Source organism: Podarcis pityusensis (genome assembly GCF_964106645.2).
Source record: "Podarcis pityusensis genome assembly, chromosome: 7".
Lineage (NCBI taxonomy): Eukaryota > Metazoa > Chordata > Lepidosauria > Squamata > Lacertidae > Podarcis > Podarcis pityusensis.
The window spans coordinates 9573834-9600433 of NC_138031.1; the positions used below are offsets into that span (position 1 = coordinate 9573834).

Here is a 26600-nt window from a genome sequence, read left to right on the forward strand (position 1 = left end):
GGAAAGCTTCAAACTGCTGAGAAGTGAACTCCCCGCCCCGATCAGTAAAGAGACAGCCAATACGTTTACCGTGAACATTCTCCAACCAAGCACAGAATGCCTTGAACTTCGGAAACGCTTGCGATTTCTGCTCGAGCATAAACACATGAATGTACCTGGAAAAAGAATCAATTAGAACCATGAAGTACCTTGCTCCACCCAAAGAGGGCGCAAGTGGACCAACCAGGTCTGCGTGCACTAGCTGGTAGGGTTTGGAAGCCTGCCTGCTAGACTCCTTGCCTTTTGGAGCAACCTTCACCTTGTTCTCTGCACAAGATACACATTTCATGTGAAACTTACAGGGTTTGATGTTCAAACCCTCAACCATCTCTGGCATCTTGGCCAGTGCCTTCCAAGAGAGGTGGCAAAACCTCCGGTGTGCATCGTGAATGCATCCTGCATGAAGAACTTTGTTAGTTTGTGCAACACAACAAGAATCAACATTAGACACAACAGCACCAATGTCATCATAAGTTATACAGAACAAGCCATCCATAAAGTTTGCATGCAAAATGTCCTCTTTGCCTTTTCTGATGACACAGACACTCCTCTTGAAGGAAATCTCAAAACCACGCCCAGTCAGCTGTGGGACACTGAGCAAATTGTCTGCAGCGCCTGGAACATACAGTACATCTTTGATGGTCGTGTGCAGACTTCCCAGTTTCACAGTCCCTTCTCCTGCGATTCGCAACATCTTTCCATCAGCCAGGTGGATCTCACCTTCTTGAGGTTTGAAGGAGATAAATAGATGGTGGTCTTTCGACACATGGCGGGTACAGCCTGAATCAATAACAAACCTGGCCTTGGCCTTTGGAGCAGCCTTTGCAGCAAGCAAAACCTTGTTTTCCACCAGCTTGGGCTTTTGCAGCTTGCCCCCCTGCTCCTGGCCATCAGACTTGCCTTTAGCCTTTGGTGAAGCTGTGCCAGCAAACAAAACCTTGTTTTCCACTGGCGTGGGCTTTTGCAGCTTGCCCCCCTGCTCCTGGCCATTAGACTTGCCTTTAGCCTTTGGTGAAGCTGTGCCAGCAAACAATGCCTTGTTTTTCTCTGGCGTGGGCTCTTCACCCTCCCTCTGCTTCTGGCCATCTGCAGGCGTCTGCCTCTGTTTACCTTTGCCCTTCTGGCCTCTGCAAAGGCGATGACCTTGGCTCCCATGAGAAACAGAGCTCTCAGCTGCCGACTCCTTGGCTCCCCCTGGAGGCTGGAATGCTGCCTGGGATGACGTGACAGTCAGCTCCCCCTGCAGCTTGCAACCGGTGCCCTCGGCATCCCTGCATTCACTCGCATTCTGGGAAACAGCCAGGACCTCCGATGCAGTCAAACTCTGGGCTGGGATGACTGGCAGATGGGCTATCTTCAAAGCATGCCACATCTTACGTGCAGTGGAGTTTCCAGCAAGCGTTTTAATTTCCTCCAGAGAGACAGACAAGACTATTATGTCTATCGCCTTCGAATTTTCGGCTTTCCATCTATCTGTCAGAGGAACTGGAGGGGCCTCACACACAGTATGCCACACTCCAAACTGATGCAGCAAACTCTCACACCATTTTGCCCAGGTCTGGTGGTTGTGCCGATTTAACTTTGGGCACTCAGCAGCCTCAGAAGCCTGGAAAAACTCCATTCCAGCTTTTTACTTGAGTCTTGAGCCTTTAAAAAGTTCTTATCTCGGCAGCTCATTAATCACGAAGCCTTTGGCGCGGCTTCCAGATCCATTAGTCCTGACGGACATCAAAGGCCCTTGCCACGGCAAACAGAAAAGCCTTACTTTCGCTTTTCCTCCACATACCTTTCAGCAGTCTGTCGCAGTCTTACTCTCCTGTAAGTGCTGTGAATCTGGGCCCATAATCTGTTGTTGGGATACTGCCAGGGAGATAAAGTCCATCAAGGCCCCCAAGCCGTCTGCCGGACAATCCATCGACCTCCCGTAGGCACGCAGCGACATGAGTTTCTAGAAAATATCTTGCCACATTCCAGAGCTCATGCACACTATCAGCAGATAAAGCACAGCCAAAAGTTGCACTCAGGAGAGCATTATTTACAAGTTTATTCAGCGTTGATCAGAACACAGAAAAACATGACTGCCTGCTTTTAGTGTCTGCGACACAGAGAGAAAACGAAAGCAACAGAAAACATAAACATCCTGTGAACAGGAAATACGCAGACTCTGTGACTCATAGCCTGCTCCCTTTTAAGGTGGAACGGAAATATCCTAACACTCATCCCCACCACAATAACTCGGCCCAACAGTAACAACTTCTGATTTGTCCATATCTCCCTTCTCTTCAATCCAACATCCTTCACAGTTATCCTTAAGCAGATTCACATTTTTGGCAGTCATATCAACCCCCAAATACCTCTCTTTCTCAACCAATGTTAGTATCGCCTCCTGAAACTCTGTCAAGCTTTCCTTTTCCAATTCAGATAGGGCTCTGGTCCTCAAATTCATCCGTTCTTCTTTAAATTCAATCATAATGAATGTCAACTTATGTTCGTCATGAACATCCAATTTCACATTTCTCGCATCTATTTTCTTGTGGAGTTGTTCCAGCGAATCGTTTATTTTCAATAATGCAGCCACTAAGGCCTCCTCTGTCGACATCCCGTCTGTTTTTTCCTTTCCGTTTGCCATAACACTTAAAAGATTCAAGGTCAATTCCAAAGTCTCACACTTTCTTATCTTGCAGCTGGAAAATCCCCCAGCCCAGCTCCTATCAAGTAACCAATTTCAAAAGCTTCCACTAGGGGAAAGTGAGTTGTATTTGTATCTATCAGTATGTCCTCTTTTAAACACAGTTTCAATAATCCAAAATTAGTTTCAATTTTCAGTTACTTTCCTCCTTTTTTAATAAAGTTCAGTAAGATTGTTTCAATTTTCCATTACTTTACTCCTTTTTAAGTGCAGACGAAGACAGTGAAAACAATGTATCTCTCTTATGCTAGCTGTCACCGAACGTTCTATTCACTGTCAATGAACCTTCCAAGGCACGTGGGTTTTGCTGGCAGCCCGTTTCCAGATTCGGAATGGTGGTATTTTAACTTCCTCACTCACTCCTGCAGGAATATACAATCCAAAGCCTCCCCCTCTCTTCTCCTGCTTCCAAGGGGGGTTTAATATTTTTTACTGATGAGAATTTAGTCCTTTACAATGGGCTTTCCAAGACTTTAGCTTGCAGCCTCTTTGCCTCAGTCTTATTTACAAAAAGGGGAGGTGGACTTCCTGTTTTGAACCTCCCCGTTTCGGTGCCAAATTAAAACGTTTAAAAATCCAATTCTTCACTCTACTCACGGGTAGTTGCTTTAAGATCAAATTGTCCACAGGAAAAAGTCTCTCCGGCAACAGCTATGCGGCTTCGCTTCGTGGAAGAAGCAGTTGATCCAAAGCACCGCGCCGCTCACCCCACATCGCTCCGGATCTCCGAAACCGGGTTTCCCCGTGAGTAGGGGAGGCGCAAAAGGTGCCCGCCAAATCCCACGTTCACAGGCTTCAACCTCCTGTGATTTTTAGTGGGTCCCCACCTTCGCCGTGGCTGCCAGACCCGAATTTCCACGAGGCAAATTCCTCCCGATCAGAGGAATTCCGCCATTGCCGGTGGCGCCAACCCGGAAGTCTCGACTTGTTAGTAATTTCACTCCTCCGATGCTGCAGATGAGATTGTTGTAAATCACATGCCTGTCTGGGACAAGTCTGGGAAAGGAAGAATGTCTTATCTCTTCTGCTGTAGGTACTATTACACTGTACTTTCGCTTTTATTTATTTCTGTTTGTTCTCTTGGAGCTGGAGAGAACAGACACCATTATGCCTTTGTCTATACATAGTGTGTAAATAAATACAGTGGACGCTTGGGTTGTGAATGTGATCCGTGCAGTAGGCACGTTCACAACCCACAGCACCACATCTGTGTATGCGTGGGTAACGAGTCGGCGCTTCTGCACATGCACAAAGAGTGATTTAACACTTCTGCGCATGCATGAGTGCCGAAACCTGGAAGTAACCCGTTCTGGTACTTCCAGGTTTGGAGTGGTGTGCAACCCGAAAACGCGCAACCTGAAGCGTCTGTAACCCAAGGTATGACTGTAGTAGATTAGATATACGATGTCTCTCTCTTCTTGCCGTGTACTGCCAGAAGATTAGTGTGCATATACCAGCTGGTATATGTCACTGAGTGCACTGGAGAAGAGGGAAAATGCCTTTTCCAGAACTGCGCGTACCAGAGGACGCTCAGAGTTTTGGGGGCTTGCAGGGAACCCCAGGGCATTTTGCCAACAAGACTGAGCTAAGAATGCTTCCTATGTTCCATGATAGCTCAGTTGGCTGAATCTCCACTTGACTCAGCAGGTGCACAGAATACAGGGTTACAGATTCAGCCCCAGAGCTCCTGTCAGGACAAATGTTGTCACAAACAACAATCAAAAGCCACGCATCACCTCAACCCGATGTGCAGTTTTGGATTTGTGTTTTGGACTTGTCTTCTTCCTTCCAGTAAACTCTTTCTTTTTTTCCCCTTCCCACCTCCACCTCCAGTGGAAAGTGCCAAGATTAATACTGTGCTGTTTTCTTGCCCCCCCTCCCCAAGCAAGTCAGGCAAGCAATGCCAATTACTGCCTAAGTTCTGACTCCTGCATCGCCTCCATTAGAGTGGTATTTGGACATGCTTGTCAGAGTCAAAAACACTTCTGGAAGAGAGGGAATGACTCTTGTTCTCCATTTACCAAAGAGAAATTGAAAAGATTTCAGAAAGAAAGAAAATTCTCAGCACCGTATGGCCAGATTGCACAAAGAGTAGAAGCAGAAATCAAGACAGTTCTCGACAAAAACAACAACCCAAAACAGAACTCCAGTCTCTGTGTGAGTGGCTGTTCAGTTGTGTTCTAAAGGACCCTCTGAGTTCTTGGAAACTTCCAAGGAGTTCCTCAATGAGAAATGAACAGCAGCAGTCAATTCCTTGAAAGAGAGGTTGCTCAACGCTGCCAGCTGCTCCCTGAAATGGGCAGTGCATTCTATGGAATATTTCCACCCCTTTGGGGTCCCAGTGGAACCCAGCCATCCTACCCTGACTACCACCCTGTATGAATTGTATGCTGTATGCTCCAGCAAGCCAACCTATTATATTATTATTATTATTATTATTATTATTATTATTATTATTATTAAAAATTAAATTTGTATACCGCCCTATACCCGCAGGTCTCAAGGCAGTTACAACATAAAATCACAATATAGAAAAACAAAATACATAATAAAAATAAAGACCAGCATAACCCAATAACCCCCGTCCCCGTCCCCAGCACATTTTGGAAGGGTATTTGATGTCTCTCAGCCAAAGGCCTGGTTAATGAGGAACATTTTTGCCTGGTGCCTAAAAGCATATAAGGAAGGTGCCAGGCGAACCTACCTGGGGAGAGCATTCCACAAACGGGGAGCCACTGCAGAGAAGGCCCGTTCTCATGTTGCCACCCACCAGACCTCTGAGGGAAGAGGCACACAAAGAAGGGCCTCAGAAGATAATCTACAGTAATAAACCACAGAGAAAGTTCACACCTATTCACATTTAGGGGAAGCCATAGCTATTATCAAAGTGGCATCATAGGGTGGTCATGTGTCCTCTTTTTCCAGGACACGTCCTCTTTATCGGGGGTAGAATTTCTGTCCAGGTGGATTTTTTTAAAATTTGCCCAAACATCTCTGGCTATACTTTCTGGATGAGACATAGACATAACTGGTGGTTGAAGACTTGCTCTCCTCTCCTCTTCTCCTGCCCCCCTCAGCAACGTATCACAGCTTCTATAGCCTACATATAGTACAGTTGTACCTCGGGTTAAGTACTTAATTCATTCCAAAGGTCCGTACTTAACCTGAAATTGTTCTTAACCTGAAGCACCACTTTAGCTAATTGGGCCTCCTGCTGCTGCCACAACGCCGGAGCACAATTTCTGTTCTCATCCTGAAGCAAAGTTCTTAACCTGAAGCACTATTTCTGGGTTAGCGGAGTCTGTAACCTGAAGCGCATGTAACCTGAAGCGTATGTAACCCGGGGTACCACTGTAAAGGTAAAGGTAAAGGGACCCCTGACCATTAGGTCCAGTCATGGCCGACTCTGGGGTTGCGGCGCTCATCTCACTTTACTGGCCAAGGGAGCCAGCGTACAGCTTCCGGGTCATGTGGCCAGCATGACTAAGCCACTTCTGGCAAACCAGAGCAGCGCACGGAAATGCGTTTACCTTCCCGCCAGCGCAGTGTCTATCTACTTGCACTTTGACGTGCTTTTGAACTGCTAGGTTGGCAGGAGCAGGGACCGAGCAACAGGAGCTCACCCCGTCGCAGGGATTTGAACCCCGACCTTCTGATCAGCAAGTCCTAGGCTCTGTAGTTTAACCCACAGCACCACCCGCGCTGCTGTTTACATATAGTAGGGGTATTTAAAATGAGAGTCATCATAGTGTCCTTTTTCTTTTTCTTTTTGCTCTTCAGAATATGGCAACCCATTTAGGGTGTGAATATTGTCCTACTGCATGCAAGATAAGTTTTACAGGAATTGCCCTGCCCACTTTTCCCATTGGCCCCACTCCTGGCGTGTTGTCCCTGGGGGCTACCCAAAAATGAATACAGCCCTTGCACAGGAAATTATTCCCCTTCTCTGCCATGTTCCAGATTACCATTCTGCCTTTGCCGTTCCTCTTTCTTCCCCTCTTTCCCTAGCTTTTTCAACAGAAATCAGCAGAGATGCTGGCAAGCAGAGAGCCAAGAGACTCCCAGTGCCTATTAGCAGCAACTATCTGCGATTCTTTCTCTCTCCTCCCCCCGCCCTGCCACACAAGCAAGCCTGCTAAAATCTTGGGTGGTCCCCCCTTTCTTTTCCTTCCTCCCCTCCAGCTCCTCCGCCTCCATTTCATTTTGCATCGGCTGCATATTTGTGACTTATGCATTTTGCTGGGGAGAATTGCTTTCATAATTTAAGACCGGGTCCCTAACAGCTGTGCTCTGGAGGAATTCTTCACAATAACGAATCCCCTCCGTCAGCGGCGGATACTCTTGAGTCAATAATAGGGGAGGCATTATTGCTTTATTTTGTCAAATGGAAAGGGGAAAGATTACCCAGCGTGCGATAATGATAACAATAATAGCAATAATAAAAGATACTGATGATCTCTTAACTCCAGCCTGAACAAAGTGCTTGAGTGAGATGCATTCTTTCAAACCTTGTTTATTTTTTCGTCAGCCAATGGAAGCGCGCACACAAAGCACTTTCCCCCTGCACCAGAGGCTGCTGTTTTAAGATCTGCCATAGGACTGCTCAGAATACAGCAGTACAAAACTGACTCCCCATTGCAGTGCACAGGATGATACCCTTTGAAAGGGACAAAGGGGTGGCTTCTCCTATTAATTTGAAAATCAAAGGGGGAAAGATTCTTGGACCAAAAAGGGGCCTTAGCCCAGGGGTAGGGCATGTTATTTGTATCCAAGGAGTTCCAAATTCACCCCCTTGCAATTTTGGTGTGAAAAGGAGCAGGTAGAGAAGACAAGGGTGGTGAACCTGTCAATATTGGTTTCTCATTTTGTTTCAAGTCTTCAAATCAGTTTTTCATTTTCTCATCATTTTGTGTGTGAAAATTTGTCAGCATGTGGATCTCTCCTAAAATACACATTTTCAAATGCAGTTTTGACTAATTTACACATTCTTCCACCCCCATATCATGCCTTTTGGTATGCTATAATCAGTATATGCATTTATAATGCAAATTCTCCCTTAAATGTGTGCATTTTTGAAGACACTGGTCTGTTGGAGAACTCCACTGCAAATGTCAGAGAAGCATGAATTTTGAAGTATGGTTGTGTTTCAAACCTCCCCCCAAAATAGTGATTTTGGAACTGTTTACATTGCTTTTTCCATCGCATTCCCCCCTGATGCCATTTTTACACCTGAAAACCTGAACATGTCAGGAATTTCCCTGATGTATGGCAACCCAATGATAATGATTTCCAAATCAAAGTTGATGCTTTGCCTGGTCACTAGCTGGACACAGATATCTACGTCCTCCTCTGTGTTGTGCTCCCCTCTTGTGCAAAAACCGCTGAATTTCTCGCAATGGGCTTTGCCTCTGGATTGGTGGTTCCCAATTTGTGGTCTGTGGCACCATTCGCATAACAAAACTGCCATGGAGATATCAAATTTTTCAAAAGCAGTGGGTCCACAGCTTGATGTCAGGGCCTGGGCAGAGGAGAAATGGTGGAGACCGCCTCCCCAGCCTGACTCTTCCAAAGAAGAAGACAGTTCAGAATTAAAACAGGGATTTGAGGGAGGTCACAGCTCAGACGCAGATGAGGGGGAAAACTGGGAAATAATGTGAGAGGAGGAGGAGGAGGAGGAGGAGAAGAAGAAGAAGAAGAAGAAGGGGGTCAGCTGATGGACACAGTGTCTTTAGAAAGCATTCCAGACCCCCCCCCAGAACCCGGCAAGCCTTGAAAGTAGGAGAGCAAAGAGCTCAGAGGCAGAAGGCACTTTGCAGCACCCGTAGTGATGACACATGAAAGGAGAGAGGGAAGGGGTGGAGACTCACTCGGGGCAACACCGTTATTCCAGGATGCTGCATTTCCAAGCTTCTCTCTGTGAATATTGAATAAAAAGCAGTTGGTAAGAACTTTCCGTGTCTTATCCATTCCCGGCAACCTACTGTAGGGGGTTGGATCCTCTGACGCCTGACACTTGGCTTTTGAAAAACAGGCTCCACAGCACTTAGCTAATTGGGAACCACTGCTCTGGATTAACCCAGCTGAAAATCTGTCCGAGTTCAAGGCTGGCTGGAGATTTCTGTTGCCTGCAGAGAAGGACACAGGAACTTAGGGAGCTGCCTTATGCTAAGTCAGAGTATACTGGTCCATCTGTCTCAGTACTGCCTATGCTGACTGCCAGCAGCTCTCCAGGGTTTCAAACAAGGGATGTTTCCAGCCCTACCTGGAGATTAAAGCTGGGTTAACCCTGGTAACTTCTGCATATAAGGGAGATGTTCCGTCACTGAGCTATGGCCCTTTCCATTTTGTTGCATTTCCAAGAAGAAACAATTCCAAAGTACATGGGGCAGGAGAAGGAAGCGACTGTAGATTCTGCAGACCAGACCTGATGCAAAACTTGTGACCTGAGAAAGTGCCCCTGGTTGCTTTTAGATGTAGGTGTGGATGAAGTCACTTAGGTATGACTGAGGTCATTTAGGGCAGGGGTAATCAATGAAGCATCTGTGAGTGTCAGTATGCTTGCCAACTCTTCCTATGGTGTCAGCAAAAGGTCTCAGTAAACAGCCCTTCAAAATTCCACAGTGTAAAAGAGACTTGTTTCCCCCGCTCAGTTCCAAATTGCAATGGCTTAACCTCTCCTACACTGAATGTCTCTCCTCCTCTGTAAAAATATCCACATTCCATTGGATATCAGCATCGGACACTCTCCTCCTTTTCTGAACAGAGGAGAGGTACAAGAGGTGCAAAGAGCTTCTCTTCATGACTGAGTGCAGTAGTGACTGATGAAAGTGCCCTTTTCACCATTAATTGGGTGGAAGATGTGGGAGGGGATGTGCCATTTTGTGGTCATGTCTGTTCCAGGTGTAGCAGCCATTTTGTGTTATGCCACTCCTCAGTAGCAGCCATTTTGTGACTGGCACTCACGGCACTTTCTCAAAATTCCTTATGTTCCCAGTGGCCCCAAAAGGTTGGTAATCTCTGATTTAAGGCTTTTACAGGTGATTACCAGCACCTTGTCTTGAGTGGTGTCTTGAAGACAATAGAAGACCAGTGTTGTGATTTTAAAATTAGGGCCTAAATTCCCACTGGTCTTAAAAGGCATTTCATTCTGGAGTGGGAGGGTAATGTCAACCCCACAAAACTTCTCTTCTCCATAACATTAATTTTGAAACCCAAGTCCATTTCTAGCACTCCCTATTACAAAAGAGATTAATGTTGAGATTAGACTACAGAGTATAGTCAGCCAAATTAATTTATTTCCCTTCCATCTTTTTTATATCTGATCTGCATTGTGAGTAGAAATTAATTCCCCATAATATTGGCAGGACCAGGAAAATATATATTAAGCATTTTATGAGTTATTAGTGGCTTCCTCCCCTACCCTGGTCTAGTGATGTACATTTTTATTTCCCCGGGTGCCCACATGGATCAGGAGTTGCATTTCTGCAGCTGTCACCATTAGGATTTACAATAATCTTGACAAATAGTTAAAAGCAGGGTTTGCCATTATTCAAGTAAAATAGCAGCCCTTGGCATTTATACCATACATGACATGATGTATAATAAACTCTTTTGTAAGAAGATGGTAATGCAATACACAGACTAGGCTTGATTCTAGACAACCTGTTTATTAAGTACTCATCCTGATCTGTTTGCAGAGAGGTTAGATGATGTTGGCTCTTTACTGAGCATTTGTTTTGATTTGCTTGAGGGGAGGTTAGACGATACTGCATCAAGCAATTGTTGTTCCACACTTTCTTTATTGCAAAAGGTCTGTATTTTTGGAGGGGCGGGGAGGAGCAGGTTTGTTGCACACGAGAACCAAATCAACTTTAACTTTGAAGTCGGAATTTGCCAGCATGTGACTGAATCCCAGCCCAAAACAGAAACATAGAATTGTAGAGTTGGAAGGGACCTCAAGGGTTGTTTTGTCCAAACACCTGTGATGCAAGAATCACAACTAAAAAATCTCTGACAAGTGGCCTTCCAATTACTCCTTACAAAACCTCAATGAAAGAGGAGCCACCATCTTCCGAGCTACTCAATTCCACAATTAACCAGTTCTTACTTTCATGAGGTTCTCTCTGATGCTTAGTCAGAACCACTCCTGGTATGTCCCACGGAGGACCTTACGGTCTTCAAATAAAAACATCTTGGAGATCCTGGGCCATAAGGAGGTTAGGCTGGCCTCAACCAGAGCCAGGGCTTTTTCAGCCGTGGCCCCGATCTGGTGGAACACTCTGTCACAAGAGACTAGGACCCTGCAGGACTTGACATTTTTCCGCAGGGTCTGCAAGACAGAGCTGTTCCACCAGGCCTTTGGCCAAGGCACAGTCTGACCTCCTCTCTCCTTCTGTAATCCTCATAGAATTCTAGCCCAAGAGCTGCCATTAATTTGATTCTGAATTGATTTTAGAATGTATCTCAATTAATTGACTGTGATTTTATGTAAACTGTGTTATTTTTACTGTTGTTAGCCGCTCTGAGCCCGGCTTTGGCTGGGGAGGGCGGGATATAAATAAAATTTTATTATTTATTATTATTATTATTATTATTATTATTTACCAAAGGTGTTATGGGCTTTGAAGATGCTCAAACTCAGGATGCAAGGGAGAAGCGTGCTAAGAGGAAGGCACGCTTGGCAAATCCACACAGTGATCAACTCCCACCCAGAAACCAATGTCCCCACTGTGGAAGGACGTGTGGATCCAGAATTGGCCTCCACAGTCACTTACGGACTCACTGTTAAAATCGTGTTTATGGAACACAATCTTACTCAGCTACGAGTGATCGCCAAAGAAGAAGAAGACAGAGCATGTACATTATGAAAGTCTGCACCAAATGCAAAGACTTCAATGAAGCTGCATGAGAGTCCAAAAGCAGGTGGCAAAGTGGTTTCTGTGAAGATGCTTCTAATTTCCTTTCTGTCATGAATGGGGGGGGGGGGGAATTGATCCATTGTACAGGAACTTAAGGAGCTATAGAGGAAAATAAACAGAAGCTGTACTCTTGAATATCAGCTATTGTGTATTGTGGGTCACATCACCGGAAATTGGTGGTAATGCATACGTGTATGAGAAATTCCTTGGGTTCATTTCAACTGTGGTTGAAATAGCCAACATAATCTGATCTGCCGGTTTTGATTTTGGACTAGATCTCAATGAATTGGTTGGGCAGGGATACAATGGTCGTTCTGTCGTGTCAGGAAAAGAAGGTGGGGGTGAAGCAGAAATCAGGGCAATGTATCCTAAGGCAACATTTGCCCACTGCTCATCCGGTAGGTTTAATCCTACTGTAAATTATCTGAACAGAATTAAGTGATAGGCATTTGGCACAATTAAAGCCACCATATATATCTCTATATCTCTATATCTCTATATCTCTATCTCTATCTCTATATCTATATAGATATATATAGATATATAGATATATAGATAGATAGATAGATAGATAGATAGATAGATAGATAGATATAGATATAGATATAGATAGATATATATATATGAGAACATCCGAGGGTGCAATCTTAACACCCAACATACCACTGCTATGTGAAACATGGTGGACTCAAAAATACAAGAGCATCTATGTCTTTGCAGAGCATTACACACGTTTGGCCTTGCGACTCAAGCGATTAGTGGGAACAAACAACACCAAGACAAATTTCATGGAAATTAACTTTTATTGTGATCATTGTTGTTGTTTAGTTGTTTAGTTGTGTCTGACTCTTCGTGACCCCATGGACCAGAGCACGCCAGGCACTCCTGTCTTCCACTGCCTCCCGCAGTTTGGTCAAACTCATGCTGGTAGATTCGAGAACACTGTTCAACCATCTCGTCCTCTGCCGTCCCCTTCTCCTTGTGCTCTTTCCCAATATCTTTCCCAATATCAGGGTCTTTTCCAGGGAGTCTTCTCTTCTCATGAGGTGGCCGAAGTATTGGAGCCTCAGCTTCAGGATCTGTCCTTCCAGTGAGCACTCAGGGCTGATTTCCTTAAGAATGGATCGGTTTGATCTTCTTGCAGTCCATGGGACTCTCAAGAGTCTCCTCCAGCACCATAATTCAAAGGCATCAATTCTTCGGCGATCAGCCTTCTTTATGGTCCAGCTCTTACTTTCATACATCACTAATTGTGATCATAAGCAAATATTATTCTATGCTAGAGCCAGTCACCCAAGCTCATCAGTATGTTAAGTTAGAAATAAAAACATGTGTGGAAGACTTGCTGGGAATAATACTGTACAGGGAAAGGAATCTAGTGAGGAGATCTTTAACACAATAGAAAAGTGCAAGAAAGTGGAATATGAAGTGGATGCATAACTTAAATCACCTAGAAAAATCAGGCCAATAATCCCAACCAACCCACAAAAGAGTTCTATTGGTGACCCATCTACATTCCCTACCTGGGTTCATTATCTCACCAAGGACTCGTTTCAGCCATGAAAACCCACCTTCTTGCAATTTGCTGCAGCTACATGTATCTGAGATGCACCACACCAAAGAAAAAGTCTTCCAGGCCATTGCCAATTCCATTCAGGAACTTTACCCATTCTAAAACTTCGGGGATGAATCTGTACTTGGTATGATTTGTGGGCAAAAAATCATAGCAAAGAAATACACCCATCATTGTGTGACATATTCAACGTGAGCCTTGCTGAACTATTTGCCTGCACCCAACGTTTCCTGCTTGGCAGGGGGTTGGACACGATGGCCCTTGTGGTCTCTTCCAACTCTATGATTCTATGATTCTATGATTCAACTGTTCCCTGCTATTAAAATGGCCATTCTTACAGCAGTTTCCCCTCCCATTTAGCACATGCACAATTGAACAATTCTTTAGCTCTTTGTTCAGGGTGAAGACATGGCTGCGTTTGACAATGAGTGAAGATGGATTGTCTGGCTTGTGTTTGTTGAGTGTCCACAGAGAAAAGGTGTGAAATTCAACTTCAGAATTTCTAAGATTTTGGTTTGGAGTCCTATATTATTGTTGCTCAATCGACAAAGTGAAACTGTGTGTCCTTTTACTGCAGTGGTTCTCAAACTTTTTTTTCTGGGCCACATTTTCAGAATCATTTTATTATTATTGATAAGAAATCCATTGGAAAACAAAAAGAAACAACTCCTAGCTGTGCTTGATTTATAACATAAAACACAATCACTTTATAATTTGATCATGGGACATCCAGAAAGTATAAGCAATACAACTACTTAAGAACATGCGTCATTCCCAAAATATAATTATAAATGAGGCTTCATAGGTACTTTAAGTATGTGAGCCTGGTGTTTGCAATGTTGAGTCTCCTCTGCCATGTCTGTCAGTGAACTAGTGACACACATGGCTTCCTGGTTTCTTTTCAGATCATATACCGTATTTTTCGCTCCATAAGATGCACTTTTTTCCTCTTAAAATCTAAGGGGAAATGTCTGTGCATCTTATGGAGCGAATGTGTGGTCCCTGGGGCTGGGGGGGCTTCCCCCGCCAGCCCCGACAAGCTCCTCGGGGCTGGCGGTGGGGGAAGCTCAGCTTTGCCCACCGCCAGCCCTACAAGTTTGGGGACCAGCGGGAAGGCTGCGCGCAGCCTTCCCGCTGCTACCCGACCTGCTCTTTGGGGCTGGCGGTGGCTTTCCCCAAAGAGCAGCTCTGGGGTAGCCCGGGAAGCCTCCGCAGGGCAGTGGGGAGCCTTCATCCTGCTGCCCTGGGGAGGCTTCACATGGCTATCCCTGGCTTTTGCGGGAGGTGGGGACAGAGCAAGGCTCTCTCACTTCCCCCACCTCCCGCAAAAGCCCCCAAGAACTGCATATTTTTTTCCCTTTTATTCTCCCCCCCCCCCCAAAAAAAGTAGGTGCGCCTTATGGAGCGAAAAATACGGTAAATCCTTCGCCTTAAATATGTATACAAACTCAATGAGAGGTGTGAGCTTGCTTTTGCTGGGTAATCTTCTTGATATTAGGTCTAATTTGAGACAAACCAATTCTCATTGGGAGGTTGTGGACTCTCCTTCCTTGGCGATTTTTAAGCAGAGGTTGGGTGGCCATCTGTCATGGATGCTTTAGCTGAGATGCCTGCATTACAGGGGGTTGGACTAGATCACCCATGGGGTCCCTTCCAACTCTACAACTCTATTATTCATCGCCTCGTCAACACAAAGATCTTTCATATTCTGATCTTTCCTGTTCACAAGAGGAATAGTCATTGCTGTTCTCCAGCAATCTGTTTCAATGGTGATTCTGGATCACAACAGGGATCAGGGCTTTTCTTCAGCTGGAACTCACCAGTACTCAGTTCCAGCACCTCTCAGGTGGGTGCCATTGCCATTATAAGAGAACAAGGGAAGCATTCATGGTGAGTTCTGGCACCTTTTTTTCTAGGAAAATAGCACTGGTTAGGATTGTCCTCTGTATGACTTGATGCCTTACTCTGTTACTGTTAACTGGACAATCAAAGCAATCTGAAGTTAGTTCTGAGACATATAACCCCATACAACACATTAAAATCACTGACAGGCACAGCCCGTCTGTTTTTAATTGTTTCTCGTCAGCACCATATAGTGGTGTGGGACTCAATCTTGTAAAGACCCCAAAGAGCCATCAGCTATCTTTTAGAAGACATCTGAAGACATCTGTTTAGAGAAGCTTTTAATGTTTAACAGACAACTGTATTTTAATACTTTGTTGGCAGCCACCCAGAGTGGCTGGGGAAACCCAACCAGATGGGCTTGGTATAAATAATAAATAATATATTATTATTATTATTATTATTATTATTATTATTATTATTATTTATTATTATTATTATTATTGTTATTATTATTATTTATTATTATTACTGTATTTACAAGTTGTAACTTGACCTCATATCACCTTATGTTGCTTCTGTGGACCTCCATACCTGATACATTAATCCTTGAACTTCAGGTAATTAAAAACAACAACTAGTACACAGAATGCTACATGACATTAAATCCTAGCCCACAGAAAACTTCCCAGCCTTTGGCAAGCCCATGAGAAGGGCATGAGAAAAATAGCCCTCTCCTCTGGTTGTACCCCCAGAAAGTGATAATTCAGATGTATGCTGCCTCTGATTCCCTGGAGTAGACTTCTTGCTTGTCTCTTGCCATGCCACCCAGCTGGAAACAGCAAGCATATTTTTCTCGGGTGAAAGTCCCACGGAAATTGGAAGGACTTGCTTCCAAGGAAATATGGTCTGGATCAAACTGTAAGCTCCTGGCTTGCCCTGCACACAGGACTGTGCTCAACAGATGCAATTGCTCTTTCTCTTAAGCTCTCCTGGACTTCAACCAGCTCAGTGGGGAACAGCAGGTGTGAGTGCCTGATGCAAGGGAAATATAGCAGAGCGTGGTTGAAATGTAGGAATCTCTGGCACTCACTGACATGCTGTTGGTTCCACTTGCCTGCACTGGCCCCAGGAGCTTAATTTTCTCTTAATCGGAGTCCAACAGCATGCCTGCCTCTGAAAGAGAATCTCGATTTAATCTGGGAGGACTTGCGAAGTGCCAGGCACCCCTCCAGACTTAAATGGGCCACTGGAGGTTTAATAAAATATACGAAGGGGAGATCCAATACAATCCAGAAACCACGCTGGAAACAAATGCATCCCTCTACTGCAGTTTTTAATCACATGCCTATACTGGTTAATTTTAGAAGCTGTGGGGTTGCTTGGTGTGTGTGTGTGTTTTTCTGACCCCCAGCTGAAGACATAGAAGCATCATCAGAGGTCAATTTCATATGCTTCCAATGCACCATGGTTGTCATTTGTGAAAGATTCCCTTTTCGTATCCTACTCTTCCACCAAATGTGGAGGCAGAAATAGTTCTGAATATCAGTTGCTGGAAATTGCAGGAGGACAGAAGGCTATTGTGGGTTGTCCAAAAGCATGTGGTTGGACACTGTGAGAAACACAATGCCAGACTAGATGGACTACTGGCTCTTGTATGTTCTTATGTTAAGGCAATGCAACTTCTTCAAGTCAGAGGCACGGACATCATGAGTTCCTTTGGTGCTGGAACCTCTTAAGAGATGAGGGCTGGACAAATCTTCTCCCTAGTCTAGGGTGTCCTCTGTATCCCCTCCTCAGCCTCTTCCCCTGATAATGGGAATTCAGAGCCCTGGATCATCATAACATTGGGTTGTATACAACTAAGCCCCATTCAGAGTAGACCCATTGAAATGCATGGACCTAAGTTAGTCGTGTTTATTCATTTCAGTGGGTCTGCTTTGAGTAAGGACTAATAGTTGATACAACCCAGCCTGCTTGGCTTATCTTACTCATGGGGTGAGATCCAACCAAGTTTTACTCAGAATAGACACACTGAAATTAAGGAGCATGACCATGTTTGGCCCATTAATTTCAATCATTAATTTCAGAAGCTATGTGAGTAAAGCGGAATTGAATACTACCCATGGTTTCTTTTCCTTCCCGAAAAAGACTGCCCTGTAATACAAGGGGAGCTTCATTGCTGACAAACAAAAAGGATACGCGTATCTCAAAGATGCTAAGGAGGAAAATTATTTTATTGTTCAGTATGCCTGACACATTTTGGCAACGCTGCTTTTATCAAGGGCTTATTTTACTATTTCTCAGGGAACTGATCATAAAACGTATGCTTAGTTGTCAAGCTTATGCAGGCAATTAAGAAAATCTCTCTCTCTAATAGTTGCTCTCTGGTTTTTGTTTTTGTTTCTTACATGGTTTTGATCGTATGTATGTTTGGTGTAAACTGTTTTGATTTTTTTTTAATGACTAGCCATATGCAAACATTTTTATAAACAAACAAATAAAGCCTTCTGTCACAAAACAACTTGCACAGGAAAATCTCTAATAGATTTTTCTAATGTGTTTCTGTCTGGCTGGGAAGTGTCTTTGAACCCTGACCATGGATGGAGAGGGGCATGGGAGTCTGAAGAAACTAGCCTACAGCACAAACATAAAATCATAGAATCGTAGACTTGGAAGGGACTCTGAGGGTCATCTAGTCCAACCCCCTGCAATGCAGGAATCTAAACTAAAATCAAAACCACTAGAATTCCTATATTACGCAAATCCACTTGAAAAAACACATAAACGTAATAAGCTGTATAATAACAATTGTAAAGTTATTTACTAGAAACTGCTTCTCAAAATTAGATACAGCTTCTCACAATGTCAAAATCAACAACGTGACATAACATATTAAAATGTAGCTTATTCAGTTAACCACCGAGTCCAGTATGTAAAAAATGTGATTCCTATTTTGTCAGGCACATAGTACATTCATTTCTAATTTCTTCATCTTCTTTTGTATTTTTCTATCTGACGTATTCCTTAGAAGAGTACCATGAAATCGTCTTGTAAGTGTCTAATGAAGATAATAAGGTTGGTAGACATAAGAAACTGGCACTGGTAGATGCTGGCACAGGCAGACAAGACAAGGATTCCTGGCTATTCCCCTGTTTCGCCCCAAGGGGCTTCATCAGCTGTGTGTGGTTCTAAATCATATAAACATAGACACTTTGTAATATATTAGCTGCACAAATTCCAAAGAACCATACAAGGATATAACAAATGTACATACCGTTACTGTATATAACAGCTACATGGATCTTATTTGTGACAGATTCTCAGTCTTGGTAAACCTGTAAGTCTGAGTACTATATAAGGGGACAACACTAGCTAAGGCGACAGGTGCAGATAATTCGTGTTAATTCACTCTTAAAGGAACATTGCTCAGTAATGTACTATACACAGAGAATTGTTACAACAGGCATACAGGCATACATCGGGTTACAGCCACTTCAGGGTGCATTCTTTTCAGGTTGTGGACCGCCGAAACCTGGAAGTACCGGAACAGGTTACTTCCGAGTTTTGGTGGTCGCACATGCGCAGAAGCACCATATCGCAACCAGCGCATGCGTAGACGCACAGACACGGGTTGCAAACGCTGCAGGTTGCGAACGTGCATTCCGCATGGATCATGTTCGCAACCCGAGCATCCACTGTATTATATGTTGGTTAAAGGTTTGTCCAATATTCAACTAAAGAAAGCAACTATAATCTACCGTATTTTCCGCTCTATAAGACGCACCAGACCACAAGACGCACCTTGTTTTTGGAGGAGGAAAACAAGAAGAAAAAAATTCTGAATCTTAGAAGCCAGAACAGCAAGAGGGATCACTGTGCAGTGAAAGCAGCAATCCCTCTTGCTGTTCTGGCTTCTGGGATAGCTGCGCAGCCTGCATTCGCTCCATAAGACGCACACACATTTCCCCTTACTTTTTAGGAGGGAAAAAGTGAGTCTTATAGAGCAAAAAATATGGTAATTCAGCATTTAAACCTGAAGGATGAAGTGTATTGAGTAGAAAAATGAACCCATTTTCTTTTTGTTGTAGAACCATCCAACCTCTGCTTAAAAACCTCCAAGGAAGGAGAGTCCATCACCTTCCGTGGGAATCTGTTCCACTGTCAAATGGCTCCTCCTGATGTTTAGTTGGAAAGTTCTTTCTTGTAACTTGAATCCAATCTCTGCCTTTATTGCTCCCCTCTCTTTTGCCTCTGGTGCTTCCCCCTCCCCCGACATGTGGCCCCTGGAACTTTGCACAGATGGTGATGTGGCCCTTTAGGCTGAAAAGCTTCCCTACCCTACACTGACTTGCAGCAGTTTTCAGGCAACCTAACTTGGGGGTGTCAAGGATCGAACTTTGGACCTCCTACATGCAAGGCAGATCCTCTACCACTGAGCTATGGCCCTTCCGTTTGGGTCAGCCACTTTTCTCACTCTAACCTACCCAGGGGACGTGGGTGGTGCTGTGGGTTAAACCACAGAGCCTAGGACTTGCCGATCAGAAGGTTGGCGGTTCGAACCCCCACAATGGGGTGAGCTCCCATTGCTCGGTCCCTGCTCCTGCTAACCTAGCAGTTCGAAAGCATGTTAAACTGCAAGTAGATAAATAGGTACCGCTCCGGTGGGAAGGCATTTCCGTGCGCTGCTCTGGTTCGCCAGAAGCGGTTTAGTCATGCTGGCCACATGACCTGGAAGCTGTACGCCGGCTCCCTTGGCCAATAAAGCAAGATGAGCGCTGCAACCCCAGAGTCGGTCATGACTGTACCCTGCCCATCTGGCTGGGTTTCCCCAGCCACTCAGGGTGGCTTCAAACAGAGATTAACAATACATTAAAATGTCACACATTAAAAACTTCCCTAAACAGGCCTGCCTTCAGATTTCTTCTAAATGTCAGGTAGTTGTTTTTCTCTTTGACATCTGGTGGGAGGGCGTTCCACAGGGCGGGTGCCACTACCGAGAAGGCCCTTTGCCTGGTTCCCTGTAGCTTTGCTTCTCGCAGTCAGGGAACTGCCAGAAGGCCCTCGGCGCTGGACCTCAGGGTCCGGGCAGAACAATGGTGGTGGACACGCTCCTTCAGGTATACTGGGCCACCACATTTGCGCAGCACATGTAATTTGGAAGGAAGTTCCTCTTCGCTCTAGCATTTGTTCTTAGGATTGCCACCTTATTTTCTGTCCTGTCAGTATAGTTATTTGTTCCAACCATTTGATGAGTTTGTACTCCATACTGATGGGATCAGTTTTGCATCTGCATGCCCAGTTAATTCTCCTGGAATGCTTTGGAGCGAAATGGCTGCTATTTGCAAGAGCAGTTGTGTTCCAGGAGGAGGGAAGGGAGAGGGGAAAAGGGGGGTAGATGGAGGATTGAATAATACAATAAGAAGCCAAATGGCTTGGGATGCCACCGTAGGAACGGCAGTAACTGAGCAAACCTTGCGCCTTAATGTAGTTTATGGGCTCGCATCGCTTATAATTTGAATCAACCGGCTTATGACGGATGCCCACTCAGGTCTGTAGAGATGGGCATGATGTCAACCTGAAAATAAATTGTCAGAACAAATGCAGGAAGGCAGTCTCACAATATCAACTGGAAACAAACTGACACGGATGCGAGTCTTATAAAGAAACAACTTTAAGATGTCAAGAGGATGGTAAATTGATGTCAGATCACGTCTGCCGAGAAAAGGTTATAACAATATTGTGCATGCTGCTGCTGCTGCTGTGTGTGTGTGTGTGTGTGTGTGTGTATTTGTGCCTCCGTAACCCACAGCGGCACCAGAAAACTCAAGAAGGGTTATTACCAGGTACTTTATTGTAAGAACTTCTTTTTATAGAACAAAATTACAGTTTGATGCACTTTAAGTACCTGCAATCTCCTTCCAGAATTTGGCTGAGGGGAAGAACTCTAAATCCGAATGTTTTTTCCTCATTATCGATCATTTGCATAACACTTTATTATATGCTCCAACTACCTGATGAGCTGATTCACTGTTACTGCCTGTCTTACAGAAGAAAATGTGAAAATAAGGGCCAGACTATTTGTGCTAAAGGTTGTCCTCTGTGTGTGTGTGTCTCAAATTTATTATATATTTATTGCATTTACGTCCCATCTTTTTCTCCAAGGCGCTCAATGTACTGTACATGGTTCTCCCCCTCCTCATTATATTCTCACAATAACCCTGTGAGGTAGGTTAGGTTGAGAGACAGTGGCTAGCCCAAGGGAGCTTCATGGCGAAGTGGGGAATTGAACCCAGGTCTCCCAAGTCCCATGCTGACACTCTATCCAATATTTGTTGTTGTTGTTTAGTCGTGTCCGACTCTTCGTGACCCCATGGACCAGAGCATGCCAGGCACTCCTGTCTTCCACTGCCTCCCGCAGTTTGGTCAAACTCATGCTGGTAGCTTCGAGAACACGGTCCAACCATCTCGTCCTCTGTCGTCCCCTTCTCCTTGTGCCCTCCATCTTTCCCAACATCAGGGTCTTTCCCAGGGAGTCTTCTCTTCTCATGAGGTGGCCAAAGTATTAGAGCCTCAGCTTCACGATCTGTCCTTCCAGTGAGCACTGGGCTGATTTCCTTCAGAATGGATAGGTTTGATCTTCTTGCAGTCCATGGGACTCTCAAGAGTCTCCTCCAGCACCAGAATTCAAAAGCATCAATTCTTTGGCGATCAGCCTTCTTTATGGTGCAGCTCTCACTTCCATACATCACTACTGGGAAAACCAGAGCTTTAACTATACAGACCTTTGTTGGCAAGGTGATGTCTCTGCTTTTTAAGATGCTGTCTAGGTTTGCCATTGCTTTTGTCCCAAGAAGCAGGTGTCTTTTAATTTCGTGACTGCTGTCACCATCTGCAGTGATCATGGAGCCCAAGAAAGTAAAATCTCTCACTGCCTCCATTTCTTCCCCTTCTATTTGCCAGGAGGTGATGGGACCAGTGGCCATGATCTTAGTCTTATTGATGTTGAGCTATCTAATATACCACACATTTACGGGTGAAGTGTTGAGATGGAACCTGAAAAATGCATGAGTACTGATGGGAGAGAAAGTGCATATTCAGGTCACTTTTTAAGGTGAACCTACCCCCATTTGCACCTACCAAAACAATGCACGAACCGAAACACAGCTTTCCTTTGAAATTTGTACTTTTATGAATTTTGCAATTCAGCTCTCCAGCCAGGTAAAGCGTAAAAAAAAGAAGAATGGATATACCAGGGAAAGCTGTGCACAGAAAGCATATGTTAATGAATGTAACACACACAAATTTATTCTATTTGGGATAATTGCCCAAATGTGTATTATGTTCAGCAAAATAGCATGCAAATGCCTCTATATAAGGAGAAATTCACACTAAAACGCTGATGAATTTTCATTGGGGTGTTTTTTTTTAAGTAAAAGATTGCAAACTGATGTGGAAGTGTAGAGATCTGAGTTTAAGGCTGGAAGGATGAGAAATGGAGAGAAACCAAAATTGGATGATTCTCCCTTCCCTGTGTATGACGGAAGGGAGCTGACCCTAGTCTCGGCCGTACTTCTGAGATAGGGCTTGGATCTGGAGTTATGGTTTCGACAGAAAATCCAGTAAGTGGATTAAAACAGTAGAAATGGCAAATCCAGATTCAAATAGGGGGGCTATGGTATTGCATTTCAGCGAGGATGGTGTCATGTGGATGCTTCAAAAAAAAAAAAAATGTCATACCTAAGCAGTGCTGAATCTATAATAAAATCACCCATGGAAGCACTCTTAAGAGTTCTGCCTGCCGCACTGAATAAACACCCTGATGAGAATCTTCTCTAATCATGCAAAATGGTGGGCGGGCCATAGCACAGTGGTAGAGCAACTGCTTTGCATACAGAAAATCCCAGGTTTAATCCCCCAGAATCTCCTGGTAGGTCTGGGAGAACTCCTTGCCTGAAGCCTTGGAGAGCCACTGTGTAGACCAGGCTTCCTCAGCCTCGGCCCTCCAGATGTTTTGAGACTACAGTTCCCATCATCCATGACCACTTGTCCTGCTAGCTAAGGATCATGGGAGTTGTAGGCCAAAAAGATCTGGAGGGCCGAGGTTGAGGAAGCCTGGTGTAGACAATACACCATGCTCTAGATCAGCCTTTCTCAACCTGTGGGACCACAGATGTTGTTGATCAGCCTTTCTCAACCTGTGGGTCCACAGATGTTGTAGTTGGTGTGGTGTAGTGGTTAAGAGCGGTAGTCTCCTAATCTGGTGAACTGGGTTCGATTCCCCGCTCCTCCACCTGCAGCTGCTGGGTGACCTTGGGCCAGTCACACTTCTGTGAAGTCTCTCAGCCCCACTCACCTCACAGAGTGTTTGTTGTGGGGGAGGAAGGGAAAGGAGAATGTTAGCCGCTTTGAGACTCCTGAAGGGGAGTGAAAGGCGGGATATCAAATCCAAACTCTTCTTCTTCTTCTTCTTCTTCTTCTTCTTCTTCTTCTTCTTCTCCTTCTTCTTCTTCTTCTGTTGAACTACAGCTCCCATCACCCCTAGCCAGCAAGGCCAGAGCTCAGGGATGATGGGAGTTGTAGTCCAACAACATCTGGGGACCCACAGGTTGAGAACCACTGAACTAGATGGACCAGTATCTGACTTATGTTCCCAAAACATGCACACCCCAACACCCAGCTTAGCTCAGTTGGTTAGAGCATGGTGCTGATAACGCCAAGGTTGCAGGTTCGACCTCCATATGGAACAGCTGCATATTTCTGCATTGCAGGGGGTTGGACTAGATGATCCTCAGGGTCCCTTCCAATTCTTTGTTTCTTTGACTCCCACATACAGCACTCCTGCCTCCCAGACAAAGAGCTCTTCTGATAAGGCAGGCTTGTGTGTGATATATATTGTAGTTTAGTCTACTTTTCCGCTCTGGGCACTCTCGAAATACCATTTTAATACTTCTAAAGATAAATAGAGTTCTGTCAATAAGCTGAAAATTGCTGACCTTGTCTTGTTCATCAAACTTAGGCAGCGGCAAAGAAAGAAACGGGGGGAGAGGCAGAACGAGGAAAGGAAAAAACCAGCCTTCCAGTCTCCTGGGATTAAGCGATGCTCTTTCATTTGAAGAGAAAAATGCTAAGCCTGCCATATTTAATGACAGGCCTGGGAGGGTTAATGAAAGAAACAGGAATGGCATTTTCACCTTGACTCAGAGCTGCCCTATAACATCGCCTAAGGGTCTAGCAAAACTGCCTGTTTTGTCGGCAGTGTGCAAGCGAGCAGCAACAGACACCTCCTGGACAGAGCTGATGGCACAATTACTTCCAGGGCTGAGCCTTTTTCATTTAAAGACCTGCCCAAATTGCCCAGGCAGTGATGGAATGGGCAGCCCGACTGCTGGGGCTGGCCCTGTCATTAGGGAGATGGAGGCAGGCGCCTCAGGCGGGTGCTCATAGCAGGCGACGGACTGGGCTGTGTGTGCCATGCAGCTTGCCCTGCACCACCTAGGCCAGCCCGCTGCCCTCAGAGGTAGATACTGTTTCTTCACCAACAGCCACATCCTCGTCATACCTTTAAGGCATTTTTATAACACTTTAAGAGGGACGCGGGTGGCGCTGTGGGTTAAACCACGGAGCCTAGGACTTGCTGATCAGAAGGTCGGCGGTTCGGATCCCCGCAATGGGGTGAGCTCCCATTGCTCAGACCCTGCTCCTGCCAACCTAGCAGTTCAAAAGCACGTCAAGTGCAAGTAGATAAATAGGTACTGCTCTGGCGGTAAGGTAAACGGTGTTTCCGTGCGCTGCTCTGGTTCGCCGGAAGCGGCTCAGTCATGCTAGCCACATGACCCGGAAGCTGTACACCGGCTCCCTTGGCCAATAAAGCGAGATGAGCACCGCAACCCCAGAGTCGGTCATGACTGGACCTAATGGTCAGGGGTGCCCTTTACCTTTATAACACTTTAAACAGCCATGTGTTCCCCCAGAGAATTCTGGGAGCTGTAGTTTAACTGTGCTGAGAATTTTAGGAGAACCTCTCGTTTCCTTCCCAGTTCCCAGAGTTCCCTGTGAAGAGGAATTGACTGTTAAACTAAGGTTACCAGCCGTCCCCGTTTCCCAGGGACAGCCCCTGGATTTACAAATTAGTCCCCATACAAAATCCATTGAAATTGAAAAATGTCCCCTGATTCATTGGAAAAAAATCTGGTAACCTTATGTTAAACCACTCCGGGAACAGTAGCCCTGGGAGGGGAACAGGGGACTCTTCTTGGCGCCCTTAGCAAACTACAGTTCCCAGAATTCTCTGGGCCAATGGCTGCTTTAAAGTGGTACAAGACTGTTTAAAATATATCATGCAGGTGGGGCCCCAGTCCCTTCAGCCTTGTTGACGTAGGATTCAACAGCAAGTCTGGTCAAGCAGAAACAGCTTTTATACATCTGTAAAGCGAGGAAGCGGCTTGCATCCCGAGTAGCGGGGGAGGGGAAGCTTCCGAAGCGGCCAAAAACCAGGAGAGAACAGACAACAACTGATTCCAACCGGATCTTTCAATTAGCCCTTGGTCCCTTATCAGGGCCTTTGCTTGTATTGATAGCTGCCCTTTAATAAACTCAGCATTGCTGATTTCGTCTAGACTGGTAATTAGAAGCTATCGCCTTACATGCAGTCCTGGATTAAAAGCTTTCTGCGGCTCAGAGAGGTTCTGGCTTGTGCGAAACGTCAATTTGATCCTTTTAGCATGTTTGTGCGGAAGGTTTTGAAAGGCTTCTGGGTGTCATATAGAAGGCTAGGACTCCGGGTTGCATTCTCTCCCATTCCTTTCCTAAGCTGTGGCTTGGGGGTTCTTAAGGAAGTTGTAAAGGGGCTTTTGGAGAGAGAAAATTCTGCAATGGAGGATCAAAAGGCCAAGCCTTCTGCTTTAAAATAAATAAATAAATAAATAAATAACAGACTTTAAAAAGAAACTCAATTTTTTTCTGTATTTTCTTGCTACTTAAGGGTTTTTGGTGGGAAACTTACAGGCAGTGCTCAGATTCTAATTTAACAAGCACAGAAGGCTCTCCCCACCCTCTTGTACTGGTCCAATCGCACCAGAACTTTATAAAATCAGAATAAGAGAATCGTAGAATTGTAGAGTTGTGAGAGACCCATATGGTCATCTAGCCTGACCCCGTGCAATAGTGAGTGCCAGCACCTGGGATACTCAGTCATTTGTAGTGTTCGAGTGGCCCACCAGGTCCCAAGGGCACTTACACTTGGCTTGGCTTCATCACACTGGGTAAGCTATAAGCTCTCATTTCCCACAATGCCCAAGAGTGACATCACATCAGGTGCCCTGGGGCATTGTGGGAGATCAAAAATGGCAGCCAGTGGCCTGCTGATGTAAGCAGGGGCATTTCTACCTTGACAATAGCCCTCTCACATGTAGTGCTGTCCAAAGAAGAGGTGAAACTGAATCTGTGTGGAGACTGGAAGCCTACTAGGTTGGAAATTTCGTTCCAGTATGATCCTTAGGCCAAAATCTCCACGACCCCTAGCCTGTTTCTGGGCACA

General features: G+C 45.0%; 1 long non-coding RNA gene across 1 annotated transcript in view; it reads left to right on the forward strand.

Moving 5' to 3' along the window:
* The first annotated feature begins 5961 nt into the window (after positions 1–5961).
* The window catches only part of LOC308480958, a 183357-nt gene continuing 162718 nt past the window's right edge, over positions 5962–26600 (forward strand). The window contains exon 1 of the long non-coding RNA XR_013988356.1: positions 5962–6059. This is a non-coding gene — a long non-coding RNA (uncharacterized lncRNA). The remainder of the gene's footprint in view (positions 6060–26600) is intronic.